This window comes from Balaenoptera acutorostrata, chromosome 19 (genome assembly GCF_949987535.1).
Source record: "Balaenoptera acutorostrata chromosome 19, mBalAcu1.1, whole genome shotgun sequence".
NCBI classification, from domain to species: domain Eukaryota; kingdom Metazoa; phylum Chordata; class Mammalia; order Artiodactyla; family Balaenopteridae; genus Balaenoptera; species Balaenoptera acutorostrata.
This window is the reverse complement of record NC_080082.1, coordinates 35,924,012-35,946,258: the sequence shown is the minus strand read 5'-3', so window position 1 is coordinate 35,946,258 and position 22,247 is coordinate 35,924,012.

Here is a 22,247-nt window from a genome sequence, read left to right as displayed (position 1 = left end):
ATTTGGTTGTTTCCACTTTTTGGTTATTATGAATAAACCTACTGTGAATATGTACAAGTTTTTGTACAGATGTACATTTTCACTTCTCTTGGGCACATAAGTAGGATTGGAAGTGCTGGGTCAAACTTAGTCATTTTATAAGATAATAGTAATGATATTAGTTTAGACATTCAACAGAAAAAGATCTCATTGTCTACTGACCCCAGTTGTCATACGGTGACTTTCCTTCCATGCAAGGAACTCAGTCAACCCTAATAACCACATCCTTCGATATGGATATACACACAGCAAAAGACTGCTTAACTCATGTTACACGGGTGCAGCAAGCATTTTTAACCAGAGGTAAACACTCAATAGTATGAATATGTCTTAAAGAAGAACGTTGACACTCAGTCCCCCTTCCGTACCTTTTAGTTACATTTCATGATGATTACAGTGATATGTCCCTTTCCAAACAAGGTTAGAGAAGGTACAGATAAGAATGTCTTTTCTGGCTTCTCTTCACACGCTTGTTGTTGTTGTTGTGTTTTTTTTTTCACAAAGGAAGCAAACAGAGCTAGTGGTGCAGTAATTTCAAAAGACTTGGCTCCCACATTTGGGGGTTCAGTGCCCCTCTGCACCAACAGAGCTGGGAATTCTAATCCAACATCCTCATGACCCCTTTTTTTGTGGTTAACAAAATATAACATAAAATATGTCATTTAAACCATTTTAAAGTAAATTCAGTGGCATTAATTACATTCACAATGTTGTGCAACCATTACTACTATCTATTTCCAAAACCTTTTCCATCACTGCAAACAGAAACTCTATACCCCTTAAGAGAACCCCCTATTCTTCCTCCCCTCAGGCCTTGGTAACCTCTGATCTACTTTCTGTCTCTAGGATTTGACAATTCTAAATATTTCCTATGAGTGGAATCAAACAGTATTTGTCCTTTTGTGTCTGGCTTATTTCACTTAGCATAATGTTTTCAAGGTTCATCCAGGTTGTAGCATGAATCAGAATTTTGGATACATTCCTTTTATGGCTAATTAATATTCTATGGTATGGATGTACCATATTTTGTGTATCCATTCATCTGTTGGTGGACATGGGCTGTTTCTACATTTTGGTTATTATGAATAATGCTATCATGAACATTGGCATATAAGTACCTGTTTGAGTCCTTTTCAATTTTTTTTTTTTTTTGAATACATACCTAGGAGTAGAATTGCTCAGTCATGTAGTAACTCTATGTTTAACTTTTTGAGGAAACACCAAATTGTTTTCCATAGCAGCTGCACCATTTTACATTCCCACCAGCAATGCACAAGAGTTCCAGTTTCTCCATATCCTCACCAACACTTATTTTCAGGTTTTTAAAAATAATTATAGCCATCCTAGTAGATGTGAAGTGCTATCTTACTGTGGTTTTGATTTGCAGTTACCTAATGACTAAGGATATTGAGCATCTTTTCATGTGCTTATTGGCCATGTGTATATCGTCTTCGGATAAATGTCTATTCAAGTCCTTTGCTCATTTTTAAAATTTTGTTGTTTGTCTCTTTGCTTGTGAGTTTTAAGAGTTCATTACATATTCTGGATATTAAACCCTTATCAGATACATGATTTGCAAATATTTTTCCTATTCTGTAGTAGTCTTTTTACTTTCTTGGTAATGTCCTTCGATGCACAACAGGTTTTTAATTTTAATGAAGCCCAATTTATTTTTTCTTTTGTTGCTTGTGATTTTGGTGTCCTAACTAAGAATTCATTGCTACCTCATGACTCTTATGTAAGAGAAGCAGGGCGTATAAATGTCCCACAGAAGAATTAACATAGCAGAAGTGGCAGGTCAACTGATTATCTTTCTACAAAGAAAACATTTGGAAAACCACATATTTACACTGAATATTGGCTAAAAACAGTATTTATTTTTTCCTAGACAATTCTGTTATTTAATGAGATATGTTTACATTGCTCTGAGAACCTCTCTAAGTTCATTTTCATCAGTTATTTGGGTCTCCATCAGAGTGGACAATTGGACAGGTGTCTGTTTAGCCCATGAACCATTGCTTCTTTTTTTTTTTTTTTTTTACCATTGCTTCTTCTATTAAAAACTGCCCCCGCAGTGCCCTCTCCTACATAGGTGGCCCCCTAGAAGCCATGTCTGTACCTTGTGATCCCATCCCCCTGGTCAGGACCCAAGCTGGGTAATCAGCTTCTCTCTTGAGAACCTGTAGTTGAGACTGAGAAATGTTGTTTTACTCTAGAGGATTATGAGGCAGCTATATCCTGCCATTTCTGCTTCACTCCCTGCCTTTGGGTCCATGTGAGATCCTGCATCTTTCCAATAGATACTTCTTCTTTGCAAGTTTATTTGGGTATATGTTGTACCAGTATTATATTTTGCAGTAATATTTATGTTCCCATACTGGTGGGCTGGTTTCTCTTCCTGCAAAGATGCCTTGTGCAATTGGATTTAAGCTATGAAACTGGAGTTGGGAAGGAGAGTGTGACCTGGTGGGAGCCCCAGTCAGACAGGGGAGGATGTGAAAAGCCTGCTCTTTCGTCCTCCAGGGATTCTGAAAAGAAGGGACCTTGAGGCAAGGTGAGAAGGTGGGGTCCTAACCTTGCCCTTTGGGGCTATCGTTCAAGTGAGGAGGTGGGGGCATCAGCCTCATCCAGCTGGGGGTGGGGCATCCTCAGAACTCGGGGGCCCATGATCGGCTCTCCTAGCCAGAGTCCAGGAAGCGCCAGCCCTGAGGGGAACTCTATCCTCTTGTTTGGCCCCATTTTACCATGGCATGGGAGAGAGGGCGAGGATGTGGCACCGAAGGCAGCTACAACAGCTAGCCTATGGCAGGACACCTTGGCTCTCCAAGGCGTGGCATCCAGGAACCCAAGTCACAGGGAGGAGGGGCAGAGAGCCTGGGAGAGCCTGTGGCCCATCAGAGGCCTGTGTCTGGTGAAGAGGCCGCCATGGTCAGAACCATGGACATTAGCAGTGGGGACCAGAGGGACAGTCACACTTCAGGAGTCACCAGTCCCAGAGGGCAGGGCAGAGGAGGTACTCAGCTCCAGAGACCAGTGAGCACCCCTGAGGCACTGCCTGGGTCAGGGTGATCCTTTGTCATCTCCAGGACTCAGTGACCCTCTCTACCAAGGCACCATCCTGGGGAGAAGTGGGTGTGCCTCAAAGGAGCTGTGAGATGATTCATCTGGACTCCTTTTGACCAGACTAGACTAGACACAGCTCTCCTCTTTCACTTGCACCTCTCTGCAGGGTACGGCCGCATCAGACACTGGAAAGCTAAGGAAGCCACGTTTTCTTTGCATATACGAGTATTGTATGAAGTTCAGTTTAGACCATACTATCATAGAAACTCCAGAATCCAAAATCTACAGATGTTGCTATCAGGAGCCAGAAGAATAATCCAAAGGAGACCAAGTGCTGCCTTGCCTCCCCATCCCTTTTCCCCATTCCTCCTCCTTTCTTTCCTTCTCTCCCTTCCTTCCTCCATCAATGGGCAGCAAAGGACCTCATCCGGGTCAGGCCCTTTGCCAGCCTCCGGGGATCCCCAAATGACCACGACACAATTCCTCCAGCGTGGAGCTCACAGTCTGAAGGGAAGACAGAGACCAAGTTTCCAAACCAGGTCATTAATGCCAACACTGAGGTGTCCATGGGGCCGTGGGAGCAGAGGGGACAGCTGCTCAAGTCTACTTGAGCGGCTATGAGGGAAGGTGTATGAGCTTCTGAGGAGGAGGGCATGCTCCTCGGGTATAGATGTTGGTGTCTGTGCTAGATACAGTTATCTACCCTAAAACTATTCTCACCTTCTAGCTTCCTCATAGAACCCCAATTTCATTTGGGGTTGCCTGTGAGCCCATCGTAAGCCCCAATGCAGCATTGCTTCTGTTTCTATTGTCTGACAACCTACTTCCCAGGCCCCCTTCACTTGTAGCTGTGCCCTGTGACCCAGATCTGGCCAAAGAGATACAATGCAAAGGGAGCTTCTGCAAAGCTCTGCTTCCCTGATAAACTGGACAGATCTGGCCGGTGCCAGCCCTTCCCGACTCTACCTGCCCTGAATGTGCAGGCAATGCCTGAAGCGGTGGACTCATCTTGCAATCATCATGATGAAAAGTCAAAATGCTAAGAGAGGAAAGAGTCTGGCTTCTCAAAGACCTTGCTAAGCTGTTAGATCTCAGTAGACTATCTACTTCCAGATTTCTCATGTGGAAAAATAAAACAAACCTCTGCTAATTGAGTGTTTTTAAAAGCATGACTGAAAACATTCCTAACTGACAGTGTCACAGAGGAAAGACCTGCTCATTCAACATTTGGGGTCCAACTGCCTTAGAGCTGGTTTTCTTCCTGTTCACCCTGAAGCAAAATCCAGCAGTCTGCAGCCAGTATTTGGAGATTGGGCCTGTAAAGAGGTAATTAAGGTTAAATGAGTTTATAGGGGACCCCAATAGGACTGCTGTCCTTATAAGAAGAGGACAAGACACCAGGAGTACACACACACATAGAGGAAAGACCATGTGAGGACACAGCAAGAAGACAGCTGTCTGCAAGCCTAGGAGAGAGGCCTCTGGAGAAACCAATCCTGACATCTTGATCTCAGACTTCCAGCCTCCAGAACTGTGAGAAAACAAATTTCTGTTGTGTAAGCCACCCATTTGTGGTATTTTGTTATGGCAGCCCTAGGGACCATTTCACAAAGAGGTCCTCTCTGGAGAAGATGTAGGGAAACAGTCAGTCCTTTCCAACAGTAGCAGAAAGCAACACCACACCACCTGCCCCACCCCATCCTGTCTTTCTTAAGTATGAACGGAAGATCATGGATTACTAGGTTTCTGAGGCAAGCAGCAACTTGTAAGGGAATAACCAAAAATTAAAAACCCAAACAGAAAAAAAAAAAAAGACAATTCAAGGATTAGAAAGAAATTCTATTTTTAAAACCACCTAATGAATATTCTCAGAGAGATTCAAGACAATATTACATCAGTAAAACAAGAAGAGAATGCTATGAAGAAGGAACAGCTGGAGAATAAGAAGACATTTTTAAGGATTAAAAGATTACTGCCGAAATAAAATAAATTATTAAAGGATGGAAAGCAAAGTCAACAAAATAAATTATTAAAGGGTGGAAAGTAAAGTTTGTTAGAATGTCAAACTATGCAAGAAAAGAATTCAAGAGAAAGGAGAAAACAAAAAAGACAAAAAATTAAGAAGAAATAATAAAGAAGGAAGAAGAGAATTCCTCCAAGTTGACAGGATCCAGATTTTTAGATTGAAAAGGCCCACAGTGAATGAAAAAGACATTCTAGTGAAATGTCAGAATAGCAAGGAAATAGAAAGTTCCAAAAGTTTCCAAAGAGACAAAACAATCAGTTAAAAAAGGAACAGAGATCAGTCTGGTTTCAGACCTCTTAGTAGTGACTCTGGACATAATAGAGAAATACTTTCACAGTTATGAGAAACTATTATTTTAAACCTGGAATTCTATACCCAACCAAATATCTAGCAGGTAAGAGCAAAATAAAAAACGTTTCCAAACAGGCAAGTTCTCAGAAAATTTAACTCCCACAGTCCCTGTCATAGGAAGCTATGTGAGGATGTGTAAACCAGTAAGTAGGGGAAAATGGGGTCTTGGAAAACAGTAGCTCTAACTCAGGAGAGCAGTGAAAGGAAGACACAGTACTGCCAAGAAGGAAATCATCTAAATCGCAGCAGAAAGATGGAGGAGTTCAGGACAGAGGCATCTGGAAAAATGGAGGACTTCAGTTGAGACTTTTTTTTTTTAATGTAAGAATATGATAGACACATAATGCAAGGGATACAAAAACTAAGTCAGTTAGAAACTCCAGGAAAAAAGAAGATTGTACAAGAAAATTATGGTCCAAACTGGAAGCAAACAAAAAAGGATTTAAGGTGACTGTGTCCAGTTCCATGGAAAACCCAATAATTTTTTTTATTACAGAACCCTGTTTTTTATGGAATTGTATGTTACTTCCCATAACCCCTTTGTATTTCCCATGTCTCGTAGTCCTTACAAATGCTGATGGATATAAACTGGTTTTTAAAACATGTATTAAAACTGGTTTTGTTTTGGACACCTTTGAGACTCTTCCAACATCACAACGGGTATTTCTGAGCAGAACAATAATGTTCTGTTTCTTGATCTGGGTGCTGGTTAGACAGGTGTATTTCCTTTCTGAAAAATCATCAAACTGTACTCTTACGATGCGTGCACATTTCTTTATGTCGTACTAAAAGAAAAGGTTTTCTTTTTTCTTTTAAGTGTAGCTGACAAAAGATGAAGTGTGAAAGGTGGGGGATGGAGGATGAAAAAAAATGGTAAAGAGTTCTGATATCTTTATCTTACAAAGTGAGAGAGAAGTTAGGGAGTATGTCAGGTTGATGGAAAAGAAAGTTCTGAATATTTAAATTTACAAAGGCAACCAATGGACAGAAGAAAAGTAATACTAGAACTACTGAACATTGAGAGGACTAGTCGGGGGACGTAGAGTGAGTGAGTTAGAGCCTCATGTTTCACAATGTGAGTCAATAGATGTCCTGTGAGGTGGAATTAACCACCTGAAGAGTTGCAATCACTAGTGGTTAAAGAGATTGCTTCTGAGGTGGAGAGAAGTGTGATGGAAGATTGTTGTCATCTGCTACTTTAATAATATAAAGCTTTAAAACAGTACAATAAATAAGTGCTTAATTGCATGATACAACCTATGGGGGCTGAAGTGGGGCTGAGAAGGCATTTTTGATGTTTCAGGCTGGATAACTCTTTGCCCTTGCTACCAAACAACATCACCAAGACCCACTGTAGGTCTAAAGGACCTTTTGGCTTTGAAGAGTTCCTAGGACACAGGGTATAAAAGGCTTTTTTCCTTTTTTTTTTCTTTTTGGCTGCGCCGTGAGGCACGCGGGATCTTAGCTCCTCGACAAGGGATCGAACCCAAGCCCGTGCAGTGGAAGCGTGGAGTCCTAACCACCGGACTGCCAGGGAATTACAAAAGGCCTTTTTTCTTAATCTTCTTTATTTCCTGGATTGGGGGTGGTATTTCCAAATCCTGGTTTTTCAGTATATCAACAACTTTTATGGGTGTTGAGAGAGTCTCAAAGATGCCCCAAGCAAAATTAATATCAATATACTTTATGTTTTGAAAAGCAGTTTATACCCATCAGTATTCATAGGAGCTCTGGATGTGGGGAATATGGAGGAGTATGGGAACTTGCATCAAACTTAACAAACAGCAGGATGTTGTAATCTCCAAATTATTGGGGTTTACCATGGACCTGAACATAGTCACCTTAAATTCAGATCCGTTTCATATCCTGAACAAAACACACCCCTGGGGGACCATATCAATTCACAGATGTCCATTAATTTCACTCCCAAAACATCTACACTGTGCTGGGCATTGGAGACTCAGTCCAAACCCTGAAGGACCCTTGAGGATAGTAATCCGATTCTATGAAATAAAATGGCAATTAATACGGACCTTCTTCCTGGAAAATGTACTCTCACAAACTTTTGCCTCCAATTTAGGAGGCTGCTGGGTCACCCATGAGGCTGATCCGTGAAAGGATCCATGAACTTCTGCTCTAAGTCTTAGAGTCTCAGAATTGAGGACCACCATGTTTCTATCACTTCTGCAGCTCCCAGGACAAGGGAGTTTCTTGGGAAGCCAGTAGCAAGGAGACTCCTCTTACAGGAAGCACTGGTCACCGAGATGTTCCAAGTAGATGCAAGGAGAAGTGCTTGAGCACCTTTGCTTACAGGTGAAGACACTAGAGGGCCAGAGAGGGCAAGCATCTTACTTCTTCATCCATTCAAGCTAACAACAGGAGTCACAATAACTGCCATCGGTGGAGGGCCCAGGGAGGTGCAGCCTCAATAATCCTTCCAATAATAATCCTTTCTCAATAATCCTATCTGGCCTGGGCATGATTTATCCTGTCTCCAGAGGGGGTGAGTGACTTGTCAAAGTCACACAGCAGGAAGTAGTAGCTAAGCTGGAGGTGGAATCCATTCTGGGTAACTTCAAAGCAGGGGGCCAAAGGTTGAGGGGCCTATAAAGATGGCAAATATACTGTCTTTACCCTCATAAAGCTGTCAATCTTATAGCGGGGGAATGGGGCATATATGAAAACGTTAAATTATTTATCGAATGCTTACTACATGCCTGGCCTGGAGGAGAGGGCCCTGGGAGAGACCTCTTAGTCCTGAATCCACACTGCCTAATCTTTCATTTTCTTCAACTCAGATAATGGTTGTAATGCTGTGAGCACTCAGGTTGCAGCTCCAGAGAGCACGTGTCCTGTTTTTTTAACGCTGCACCAACCAAGGCCCCCTGCGATGCCCACCCACAGGGATGTTTTCCTGTTTTCCCAAGTAGGAAGAAGTCTGTGGTGAGTTACCACTGCCTTGTCACTCCTGGAGAGGTGAGGACCACAGGGGGAAACCATGCCTGTTCGGGGATCTACATGGGGTGCAGGCATCTACCCACGCTGCAACCGGCCGGCCGTCAAACTAGTGGTTTCCATGGCCACGTCCCTTGGGACAGAACATCTCCCCTGGCCCCATGGGGATGGGCCTGGTTGCCCCTTCCAGCCACTCTGTTTTCACCTTTGCACTTTCCCGAGGCCACACGCTGTCGCCTCAGCTCCACGCAGCTCCTCCTGCCTGGAGAGCCCTTCCTGTCCTGTCCACCTAGCAGTTCATACCCATCCTTCCTTCACAGGGCCGCTCAAACTTCAGTTCCTTTGTGAGGCCCTGCTTCCCCCATCAAGCTGATTTTGAGGCCGGCTGTTTCCAGGGCAGACTGTCGCCAGGTGCCCTCGCACTGCTGCCCCTTTCATTTCACTTGTTTTTCCCACTCGTTGGACGTCGGGGACCTGAACTTGTCCCTGGGCTCCATTTCACCACTCACAGACTCTGGGAGTTGGTAGACCTTTAGTTCAGTTCCTCATCTTCATCTTGGAGATGAGGAAAGTAAGACCCAGAGAGAGGAAGTGACTTGCACAAGGTCCCCCGGTTGGTGATGGGGTCCAGACTAGAACCCAGGTGTCCCGTCTCCCAGTCCAGTGCCCTGCCCACTACACCAAGCTTCTGGGAGCAGCCTTTCGCCTGGGGAAATGGCAACTTGATGTGAAGCCGCCAGGAACTGTGGGTGGAATAGGTCGTCGTCCTCAAGGGAACACAGGGGCCTCCAAGGAAGACCTCTTGCTGATGGTGGCGGAAGAGGAAGTGAGGAGGAAGAATTGCTACAATCCCTGGTTTTACCATGTGAAAAACAGGGGGGCTGATCCCCACCCTGGAGCTGTGTTCTGAGGGTTAGTGCTGTCTGTGTAGAAGCGCTGAGTGTGTAGCAGTAAGTAGTGGAGCCTTTCATCACCCAACCTGAGTGACCCTTCCAGGCTTATTGTCCCTACACCAGCTCCGAAAGCTCACCCTCCAGCCATATATGGTTCCTCAACCATCCTGGCCATTCCCCCACCCCCACCCCCACCCCCTTTTCTCCTCTGCACCTTTGCGTTCAGGCTACTTCCTCAGCCTGAGCTAGCCTTCCCTCTCAATAGAACAATTGCAAGCCCAGTCCACCTTCTGGGTCTATGGCAAAGACCACTTCCTCTGAGAAGTCCTCCCTGATTCCTCTCCTTTCTGGATCTTGCACCGTTTGCTCACTCCTCTAGTCAGGCATCTCTTGGTCATTTCTATCTGGATATATGTCCCCCTCTCTTTACCCTGTGGGCTTCTCCAGGGCAGGGATCCTATCTCGTTGATATCTGTGTCCTCCACAGCACTCAGTAGGCCCCAGGGCACAGCGGGTTCTCCATCACATCTGCAGTAAACAAGAAATAAGGCTTCCCGGGACAGAGCTGAAGTGAAGACAAACTCCAGGCAAAGCCTTCAGGGCAAAGGTCCAGATGAAACGGGGACACTGCTCTTGCTTCCAAACGCACAGATCATCTGTTTCATAGACCCACACCCAGTCGATTCCTCCTTTCCCTGCTTCTCAGTGGGCTATTTTGGCCTAACTTTCACATGAGCGCGATTCCACACCCCCCCCCCCCACCTGGGGCCCTCCTCTCTGCCTCTCGGGCAGCTGACCCTTGCCTCACCAGGTGTTTAGATTGCCTCCTGGGTTGCAGAGTCTAAATATTGCTCTTGCAAAACGAGCCACTGGCAGCTGTGTGACCTTGGCATGCTCCTTTATCTCCCTTACTTACTTACTGACTTCCTTCTCCTCACCAGTGTGGAGCAGCTGACCCCTGGGGCGGCTGCGAAGATCAGATGAGCTCAGGCATGAGACGGGCCTGAGACAGGCCTAGGCTGGTGCCTGACACACTAAGTATTCAGTGAATGCTTCCAAAAACAAAAAGAGGAAGAAAACCCAGCTTTAGTCACTTGTTTCTATGTTGCCAAAACTTGCTCCTGGACCTGTTCTCCCCATTTCGCCGTTTGGTAAGTCCTTCTTGGAGCGATAATACAGCTGCCCCCTCCGGGAGAGCCCCTGCCATCACTCACCGGATCAGCCACGCCCTTCAGACAACCAGGCCCCAGGAAGTGAGGGCCGCTGGCAGGATTCTGAATCCACAGTTGTCGCCTTTGCCCAGACCCAGGGGACCAGCCATAGACAGTTACAAAACTACAGTGTTATTTTTTTCTTTTTAAAGATGTAATGTGTTACACATGAGAAGGTTCTGTGGGGCATTGGAGCAGGTCCTGCTTCCTGGGGGCCCTCGTGGGCGCCTGGCTTGGAGGAAACCCCTTCCAGCAAGGGAGACTGGTGAAGTCGTAAGATGACCATAGGGAAGGAGTGTCCCCTGCACTCGTGTTGCTTCAGCACCAGGTTACTCTGCTCTTTGGCTAGCCTCCCCAGAGCTCCTTTCTGGCCCTCTCTCTAATCATGGCCATTTCCAAGGAGAAATTGACAGCAGAATCCCAGGCAAAGCATTGGAGTCCAGCCTCAGTCTTACTCTCCCTGGAAGAATTGCCTCCCTCCTTGACTCTCCCACCTGGAGGGTAATTCCCACCTGTAACTAAAAGTGGGAGCTGTGTGCACGCCTTCAAATTCTCAGCGGCACTGTTCAAAAATAACAAAGGGAATCGGGTCTCATAAAACCACTTACTTAAGTGGTTTGAAATTAAGTCCCTCTGTGTAATCTCTCTCTCTGTTTCTTTACATCCTGGTTGTTAATGAGAGGGCCCACTGGACAGACGAGAAACACTTTTTTTGAAGAGCCAGCGGAAACGAGTCAGTGCCCCTTACCAAGCAAGCCAGGAAGGGCTAGCACTGCTCTGAAAGGAAGACGCAGGGCGAGGAACAAGGTCAAGGCCGGGACTGTTAACACAGTGGACTTCTGGAGGCATGTAAACTGTTAATTACTCCTTCTCCTCCTCCTTCCTCCTCTATATCCTATCTGGGTTTTCAAGTGGATGAAGTTTGGCCCTTAGCCTTGGGTGACTTTCACAGTCAAATGACCTTCGCATCTGATTGATTTCTGCAGAGCTTCTTACTGGCAACTTTGTAAACACTTGGTTAGCTCACTGCTGTCTCGCTGCTTCTCTGTATCAGCCAGGGACCAGAAACTTCTGTAGACCTGTATCCGTTGAGTGAGATAGCTGGTCTCTTTTTCATTCTCTTTCCCGTCGTCAGAGAGCTTTAAGGAGACAGTCTCTCTCTCGTGCCAACAGAGGGAATTTAATACAAGGAATTGGTTGCACAGAAAATGGAAGGAACAAGAAGCTAAACAGAGAAGAGTGAAGAACACAGCTTAGCAAGAACAGAAAGCCTCTTACCCTGAGGCTGAGGAGTGCGAGCCCAGCCAGAGCCAGAGCTGGCTGGCAGACGCTAAACCAGGCAAGGCTCCTGTGGGCGCTGGCCACGTGGAGATAAGGGCTGTCCTGCAGGAGTTGGCTGTCCTATGAGTGCTGGAGCCATAGACGAGACACGGCCACTGCTTTAGGTGCCACCTAAGGCAGAACAAGAGGGGAGAAACGCCCGTCTTCTCCCCTCTTCCTGTACTCCAGTCTCCCACCAGTTTCTCCCATGGGTCAAAGCTATCTGGAAGTGACTTGGCAAGGGAGCCTGGGAAATGTAGCTTCCTGTATAGAGAACAGCGGAAAGGCAGGGAACAGACCCGGGAGCAAATAACGGGCAGAGTCTCCAACAAGCCAATTGCTGGATGAAACAGCTAGGAAATAGCAAAGCACCAAGAGAGCAGGGGAACTAAGCAGGCAGCCTGGGGCTAGACCCCATTCAAAGCTTGACTACTGTGTCCCAAAATGTGGGTGAGATACCAGAGCTGAGGAAGGTGGCCAACAGACCAGGCAGGGCATCAAGGAACAGCGTATCTGTGAGTAAGCTGGTCTATTTTTAATTCTCTTTCCCATTGTCAGCTAGCTTTAAGGAGACAGTCTCTGCTTGGTGCTAACAGACCTTTAACATCTCTCTGACACGTGCTCATCTCTCTTCTTAAGTTCTAGAGGCAGCGACCTCAGGTCTAAGCCTCTGGCTGTTGTAATGATTATGTTGGCCCCGCTCAGATCCCCTTGACCCACTGTCACTCACCTCCCAGCTGCCATGAGTGTTGGCTGCCAACAGCTTACACCCTTCTCTTGGAAGTTGCCTCACCTGGAAATAGGTGAGAGATGATGACACCATCACTGGGGGGCCATCTTCAGGCAACGACTGATGGGTGCAAGAGGCAGGGCCCAGTGTTCATGCATCACGGTGGTTCAAGGCCGTGCTGCCTTTTGTGGTCCAGAGCTCCCAGGACCAGGCTAAGGCCAGACTTCAGCGGAACCCACACCCTTGTGTAGCCTCCTGTTTCCCTTCTTCACCAAGAGCTCTCCCTCACTCAAGCACTTGCACACAAATCTAAAGAATTCTAAGAGAGCAGGCAACAGGATCTAGCTAGAATTGAATAACTGTTTTTATTATCCTTTTTCATGTCTTTGCCTGGTTGACTTATGGTACACTATAAAGGTTTTGCATTTATGGTAATTTTAAAGATTTAATTTAAAGAAAAATATTAAATAAAAAATAGTACAGGTTGTACCCAAGTATTCACAGCAGCTTCATACATAGGACCCCAAAACTAGAAACTGCCCAGTGTGCTTCAACAGGTGAAGGGACAAGCAAATTAAGGAGAATCCATACTCAGCAATAAAAAAGATTGAACAATTAATACATGTCACAACTTGGATGAACCTCAAAAGCATTATGTTAAGAAGCCATCACCAAACAATGGATCTACATGATCCCCCTTGTATGAAACTTTGAAAAGGCAAAACAATAGCATACCAGGAGTCAGGAGTGAGGGGAGGAGAGCGACTGCAAAGGGACGTGTGGGAACTTTTGGGGCGATGAAAACATTCTGTAGATCTTGATTCTAGTGGTGGTTACATACTGTTTGAGTTTATCACAACTTATCAAGCTATACTTAAAATAGGGGAATTTTAATGGAAATTATACCTTAATAAGACCTGTGCTATAAAAAATAGTACAGGTTCGCACGTGGGCACGGGAGAAATTGTGATGATTGTAGGAGAAGAGCTGAAGTGGATGAGGACGGGTAGTATTTCAGAGGGAGTAATCTCAGTCTTTACTGTGCCACTCCCTGGGGGGTAGACCAACTGGGAAGGGTCTGTTGGGTTGGGGCAGAGTAGAGGAGGCGGGTAGGAGCCGCCCAGAGCTCACTCCCTGAGCTGCCCCACTGTGCTCCCTGACCCACGGCCTCAGGCTTGATGCTTGTGAGGGGTGCAAACAGCTGGGGGAGAGTGGTGGGCAGAAGCGTTGGACCCCTCTCTCTCCTTCCCCCAGGAAAAGGGAGAGTAGAAAGCAAGGCCCCCCTGCCTCAGCATAGTCACACCTTTTTTGATCTTTCAATTGTTCTTCTGGTGTTTTTTTCTTTTTGTTTTAAGCAAATATCCCTAGCAGGAGAGGAAGGAGGAGGAAAAAAGAGGTTCCTGAGGAGGGTGGCAAGGAAAGATCTTCCCCTGCTCAGCCTTTGAGGTGAGGTGGAGAGTAAGAAGAGGGGTTAGTGCTTGACAATGGAAGTGAACTCGAGGGACCACCCTGGAGAATCCAGTGGACCATGGGAAAGCCCCCAAGTTACTCAGCCAGGATTCTCTGCTCTCAGCCTTGACCTTTCAACCTCCAAGTTTCGTAAAGATGGCCCTTCTCTGTCTCCCCTTTCTGCCCTGACTTCCTTTGATGGAGAATCAAGCTGAGCAGACGTGGAACAGCTTTCTTCAAGCAGGGGAGGCTGCTCTGAGAGTCCCGTAAATGTTGACTTTGCACAAGGTCGGCTTGTCCAAAATCATCCATCATCGTGAACCATACTTCATTGGATTAAATGGCTTCTCTTCCCAAAGAAGGACTTGTACTAATATTTACCCTGCATCTTGTAAAATCATACGGAAATCGGATAATGATGTTGAAAATAGAAAAAGTGAGCCTCCAGAGAGAATATGGCTGAGGTAGCTGTGCTTTCGCCAGCAGCCAGGCTGGCCCCAGGAGCCTTCTCCGCTACGTGGTCCCCACCCTCTCACTCTGCGGCAGCCCCAACGCCAGCAGGAGGCCACGGGCAGACTCCGCAGTCTATTTGGCTGCTCACGTGGAGATATTTTTAGGTAGACTCAGCCCATTTTCCACCCAGTGGGTCTGTTTTTTTTTTTAATTTGCTAAGAAATTCCAGAAAAGGGAGTAAACAATTGTGAGGTTGTAGAAAATCTGTTACCAGTAAATATTAATAGAAGATAATGGGGAAAAGAATTTTGGTAGTTTTCTAAGGGATATACATAATGTTAATAATTTCATTTATTAGTTTATTTATCAAACATTTATAGAGTGCATACTATACACTACACTGTACACTCTGATAGATACCAGGGTTATGCTTTTTCAGGTATGCATCCATTTATTCATTCAACAAATAGTGTTGTTTACTATGGGCCAAGCACTAAGGCGGGCATTGGGCAAGCAAGAATGGGAAATAGCTCAAGTCCCCTACAATTTTATTTTATTTTTAAATTTTTTTATAAATTTACTTATCTTTTTTTTTTTTTTTAATTTTTGGCTGCATTGAGTCTTCCATGCTGCGCGCGAGCTTTCTCTAGGTGCTGCGCGACCTTCTCATTGTGGTGGCTTCTCTTGTTGCGGAGCATGGGCTCTAGGCGCGCGGGCTCAGTAGTTGTGGCTTGAGGGCTTAGTTGCTCCACGGCATGTGGGATCTTCCCGGACCAGGGATCAAACCCATGTCCCCTGCATTGGCAGGCGAATTCTTAACCACTGCATCACCAGGGAAGTCCCTACAATTTTATCTTATAAGAGGCAATGATGGGGAATTCCCTGGTTGTCCAGTGGTTAGGGCACCGTGCTTCCACTGCAGGGGACACAGGTCCATCCCTGGTCGGGGAACTAAGATCCCACATGCCACACAGCACCGCCAAGAAAAAACAAAAAAGGCAATGATGAAGGTTTCATCTATTCTATTGTTCTTTCCTGTGTTAATTCACTTCATATTTATTCCTTTTTAAAAAATCATTTCATGGTCTTTTAAAAAATTGAGGTATAATTGATATAACATTATATTAGCTTCAGGTGTACAATATAATGGTTCAATATCTGTATATATTGCAAAATGATCACCACAATTAAGTCTAGTTAACATCTGTCACCATACATAGTAGATTTTTTTCCTGTGATGAGAACTTTTAAGATCTACTCTCTTAGCAAATTTCAAATATATAATACAGTATTATTAACTATAGTCACCATGCTGTACATTATATTCCCCAGAACTTATTTTATAACTGGATTTTTAACCTTTTAACCCCCTTTACCCATTTCATCTACCACTCCCTGCCCCGATCCCACGCCTCTGGCAACCACCAATCAGCTCTCTGTATCTCTGAGCTTCTTTGTTGTTTCTTTTTTAATTTTTTTAAAATAAATTTATTTATTTATTTATGTTTATTCATTTATTTTTGGCTGCGTTGGGTCTTTGTTGCGGTGCGCAGGCTTCTCATTGCAGTGGCTTCTCTTGTTGTGGAGCATGGGCTCTAGGCACATGGGCTTCAGTAGTTGTGGCACGTGGGCTCAGTAGTTGTGGCTCATGGGCTCTAGAGCGCAGGCTCAGTAGTTGTGGCGCACAGGCTTAGTTGCTCCGCGGCATGTGGGATCTTCCCCGACCAGGGCTCGAACCCGTGTCCCCTGCATTGGCAGGCGGATTCTTAACCACTGCGCCACCAGGGATGTCCTGTTGTTTCTTTTTTAAATTCCACATATAAGTGATATCATATGATATTATTCTTTTTCTGACTTATTTCACTTACCATAATGCCCTCAAGGTCCATTCATGTTGTCCCATACAGCAAGATTTCCTTCTTTTTTATGGCTGAATAATATTCCAGCATATTCCAGCATGTATATATCTATATCTATATCTATATCTATATCTATATCTATATCTATATATATCTATCTCACATTTTCTTCATCCACTTTTCCATTGATGGTCACTCAGGTTGTTTCCATATCTTGGCTATTGTGAATAATGCTGCCTTGAACATGGGATTGCAGATATCTTTTTGAGTTAATGTTTTCCTTTTCTTTAGATAAATACCCAGAAGTGGAATTGCTGGATCACATGGTAGTTCTATTTTTAAGTTTTTGAGGAATGTCCATACTGTTTCCTATAGTGATTGAACCAATTTACAATCCCACCAACAGTGCACTAGGGTTTTCTTTCCTCTACACCCTCATCAGCACTTACATCTGGTCTTTTTGAAAATAGCCATTCCAACAGGTGTGAGGTAATATCTCATGGTGGTTTTGATTTGCATTTCTCTGATTTTAGTGATGCTGAGCATATTTTTATGTGCCTGTTGGCCATCTGCATGTCTTCTTTGAAAAAATGTCTATTCAGATCTTCTGTCCATTTTTAAATTGAATTGTATCATTTTTACTATTGAGTTGTATGAGTTTTTAATATATTTTGGGTATAATGCTTTCTCCCACTCAGTAGGTTGCCTTTTCATTTTGTTGATAGTTTCCTTTGCTGAGCCACATTTGTTCCTCAATGTCCACTCTGGGCACAAAGATGCAGGGGTGAGATATTTCCTGTCCTCAACGAGCTCACAGCCTGGACACACCCCAGAATCCCTCCCCAACTCTGCCATTATGAAGTCACTCAACCATCCATCCACCAGAGGGAATGAGGTGCAGCCAAGAAGATGGGCGACTGACCTGTGAGGCACTCAGTGACTGGCCTGGGCTCTGGCCCTGGGCACCCTGGAGGAGGTCGACTCTCCATGGTGGTTACTCCCAGGGGCATCCTGTACTTCCCCTTTGCTCACCTTTGTCACACTTGCAATTAGTTGTTTAATGGCAGCAACTCAGTGTGTCTTTTTCAGATACATAGTAGGTACTCAACAGATATTTGTGACCTGACCTCCCCTGCTAGCTTCACAGAGCAACAGAGGCTTCCTAGAGGAGAGGGCCTTTTGGGCAGGGTTCTGGGGGAGTCTGAGGGGCTTTGGTGTGCTGCTATGAGGAGGCACTAGTATTTAGAAAAGTGCCAGGTTGTAATCAATGCTCAAAAGGAACATCAGTGATGATGATGGTGATGGTGATGGTGATGGTGATTAGTCATGAGTAGCTAAGAGGTGGGCTGTCCAAAGAAGGCCAGTGGGCTCCAGAGAATGCATCCAGCTCTGGAATCCTAAGGGATGCTTCTGAAATCCATGGACAAAGATGTTTCTCTGCTTCTCTCTTGTCTAAGTACCCCATCCTGGAAGTCCACACCGAGGATTATCCAGGAGCCTGCCGAAGTGGGGCTTCACTGGAAGCTCGTGGTGGGGCTCCCAGTCCCTGGGCTGCCAAGGGAGGCTGGAGGGCACTGGCACCCATGGATGGAGCCCAGCTGTGGGGCCGGCGCCCACCAGGGAGCTCCTAGTTCTCTCTCTGTTGGTGGATGTGGTTCTCGAGTTACTTCCTTATGCCTATGTTGGGAGAGGGGGTGGGGCTCTATTTGTCCTTCAAGTGACTTAAAGGAAGGAGCTCCTTGCTTTGCAGGATGATGGAGGAATTGCTGGCTCTGCTGCTGTTTGTAGTTGAAATGATATCATGTGGCCTGAAATCTCTAGCATTTCCCTTTCTCACTTCCTCCCAGTACATAGTCTTCCTTTACTTTAAAACCTTGAATTCCTGATGCCAGTTTCCCCATAAATTCCCAAGGCCCACAGGGAAGTAATTAGGTCACATCATGATTCAAGCCAACACTTATTGAGGGCTGACTGTGTGACAGACATGGATCTAAAGCATTTTACATGTATTCACTCATCTAATCCTCACGATTCTTTGAGGTAGGTACCACTAGCATCCCCACTTTACAGATGAGGAAACTGAGGCTCAGTATATGCAAATCACCTCTTACCAGTTGTCGGGTGGTAGGTGGCAAAAAACAGAGCCCAATCTCTCAAGGACAAACACTTAAATCTCCAAGAAAGGCAGCTTCTGTTTCTGGAAATTGGATTAAAAGAGAAGTAGAAAAGAGAGCAAAAGCTGTCACTTTGCTGGTGACAGATAAAGGATAAGATGTTTGTTGGTGGTTGGAGAAAAAATTTTTTTTTTTTGATGCATCGTGCGGCATGTGGGATCTTAGCTCCCTGACCAAGGATCAAACTCGTGCCCTTTGCAGTGGAAGCGTGGAGTCTTAACCACTGGAACCACCAGGGAAGTCCCGAGGAAATATTTTTTAATGTAAAAAATGGTCCTGAAACATTGCTTCATTTTTAGCAATAACCACAAGCAAGATAACTTTTCCCCGTTTGTAATTTTCTATCATCATCATCTCATCGTCTTCCTTTTGGCCAAGGAAACGAAATCTCTCAGCACTGGAATGAGAGAGCCAGAGGGACCAGTGATGGACCTGCAAGTTTCCTGATTACTAATTGCCCCATCAGATCGGCTGCACCCATGCCCTGGCCCATCACCCATCACCCATTGTCTGTCACCCAGGGCAGAGCAGCTTGGGTATAGCAGAGGCCACCTTCAGAGAGCACTGATAACCTGCCAGAGACTGCTCTAGGCAAGGGCTGCAGCAAAGAGCCGGAGAGGTTTTGCTTTGTTTTGTTTTAATGATTAGGGAGGGAACCAAATGAAGAAACAAATACTTGGCACAGAACAGTACAAAGAGGATCCCAGGGCTCCAACAGAGAAGAATCCAGACCCACCCATGGTCCTTTTGCCCCATTCGGGCAGCTAAGCCCAGACTTGCTGGATGCCTTGGGGAGAGGATGTGATGAAAGTGGAGGAGAAAAATGTTCTTTCCCTGGCTTTTGAGTTTCAGAAGCCTATGCCTTTAGACAAATAGAAAGAATAAATCTAATGTTTAAAGATGGAGGCGGGTACATGATGAGTAAGACCAGCACCCCTCCCCCAAGGCAGATAGGATGCCACAGGTTGGGAGAGGGGAGAGAGGCAGAGAGGAAGGCCTGCAGTAGATACTGATGGATTCTGGATTCAAGAGGGACCTTGACCCCTATCTCAGCCTCGTGTTGGAGGCAAAACTCCCAGCCAATGACCAGAGCACCCAATGCCCCTTCCTGGGAAGAGTTCAGGAGAGGCAGCAAGACTCAAAGAAAGGGCCGTGGCCACAGGCAACTTCCACGAGTGGGGAGCTATGAAATGATGCCGGGTCCCCCAGCAGTGAGAGAGGCTCCAGACCCAGAGCACTGAGGAGAGAGTGTCCCCCACATCAACCCTGAGGACAGATGGGACATGGACCCTCGATAACAAGCCCTTGGTAAGTCCCCCAGAAATTAGAGGTAATCCTGAGCAAAGAGGCAAGCCCCCCAAGTTGCTTGAGATGACATTTCTGCCACCTAGCAAAACAGAAGCTTAGAACAAAATTAAACAGTTATAAAAAAATAAATATAAGTTGTTATTGTACCTCTATGAGAAGATGGACATTAGCTGAACCTATTATAATAATCATTTCACAATATACAATATGTAAATCAAACCATCATGCTGTAACGCTTTAAACTTACATAGCGATGTGTGTCAATTATTCTTAATAAAACTGGAAAAAATTCAAAGTAGTACAAGGATAAAAAATAAATAAGTCCAATTTTATTCCAATAGGGAATCCCCTAAACACCCGCCCCACCGGACCCCACCTCCCACCTCCCACCCCCCAGGCTGGAGACTGAGCGGAGCCTATTACATCCTGTGTAGGGGGCATATTATTCTCACAGAGTGCAGGCATCATCATTCTCAGCAAAATTTGCTGCTTTTGTATCTTCATGAAGGTCCCTGGGGAGTGGTCTACACAACAGGTCTCTTGTCACTTTGGGGACCCCAGTGGCTCAGAATCCCCCTGTGGTCTGCAGGGAAGGCCTGCTGACATCCTGCATAAAGAACTTCCGAAGGGAGACTCCAGTTCCTCCAGAATGCTGTCTGCACCACCTAGCCTCCCGACACACCCTCCTGCCTGTATTCAGTTTGGAGTTTCAAATCCTAGATGGTAACTGTTTGATGCTGAGGATATCAATTCAGAGGCTGCAGTCCACGGGTCTTAGCTGGTCCCCCAAGACCTGCAGTTGCCTGGCGTCCACTGACTGCTCTGGTTTCATGGCCTGATATGGCCCCTCTTGGATGAGACACTCTGATGGCAACATCTCTAACAAGAAGCTCGCTGGCATGCTCTGCCTCACATCGCTGCCCCCATCCCTCCTCCCCCGCTTCCCACCATCCATCTATCTATCCCCCGGCAAGCAGCCCCTGAAATTTCAGACCTAGCTCACACACCATCTCCTTTGTGAAGTTTCCCCAGGTAAAGCTAACCACGCCCTTTTTTGGTGACCTCACTGTGCCAGGTCCAGATGGCTATGGGATGGGTCCTGAACCGTTGTAGTGAACTTGTTGGTTTTCATGCAGTTTCCTTCCATTCCAAGACTTTCAGGAGGAGATAGAAAGATAGAGAGGAAAAGAAAAGAGCGGGGTGGTGAGAGAGAGAGAGGGGAGGGGGAAGGAGAGAGAATAAATGGAGGGGCCAACAAAGAGGGTTGCTCACTATTTTGCCATGTAAAGGGTGTTTATGAAAATACCCCAGTTCCTCTACCATCACCGTTATTTCATAAAAGCAAGGTAATATTAGTACAAAAAGCAATAGGAAGGTCATGACCTCAGATTTAAGGACAGTGCTTCAAAGAAACAAGTCTTGACAACTTCTACATTTATATATACATGTTGGTTTTATACTTCTTACTTGTCCTTAGGCCCCAGGGTGAGGACCAACTTTTGAGATCTTCTGTTCTAGAGTGTGAGCCCTAGTGGGGTGCCTGGCAGCCTGTGAGCTCACAGTTCCAGCTGCTGTGGTTTCCCTGGCAACCAGAACCCTAGGGATGCCCTTCAGATGCTGCCTGAGACACCCCACCCCCTTGCCTCAGTTTGGGTTGATGAGTCCAACTGACTGGAAGCTGAGAATATCATCAGGAGACGCCCAGTCTTTTGTGCTGAGTTCAGTTTAACCAGGGGTTTTCTCAACTGGTAAATCCCCCTTGGATTGGGAGCCTCAGACTGATAATGGCTCCAGAGCAGGGCCACTGGATCTGATACGGCTTTCCCAGCCCCAAAAACAGGTGTCCTGGAGGAGGGCTCCTGAACTGTGCTCAACAGCCAGAGAAGGCAGGGTAGGAGTCATTACCTGAAATCTATGGTTTACTGTTAGCCGAGGTTCCCAACCCACAGTCCCAACACCTATGCTCCTTTTCCTAGTCTCTTCCCACAATTTGATACAGCTGTCAAAGTCCCTTTCTTATAACAAATACTTGGTAAAAATATTTTATAAAACCCTTTTTATTGTTCTGAAATGTATGCATAACATAACTGACCTATATGTATTACATATATAAAAGAATAGTACTTTATAATAAAATAAAGTAATAGATCTTCAAACAGGTAAATGCCCTGGCCAAACTACGCTAGTAGAATTAATGAAACAGACGCTTATGAAACAAATGCTTATACCTGTGTGTAGTAGAAGAACAGAGCTGGAGGAATCATGTTCCCTGATCTCAGACTATACTACAAAGCTACAATAATTAAAACATTATGGTACTGGCACAAAAACATAGATCAGTGGAACAGGATAGAGAGCTCGGAAATAAACCCAGGCAATTATGGTCAATTAATCTACAACAAAGGAGGTAAGAATA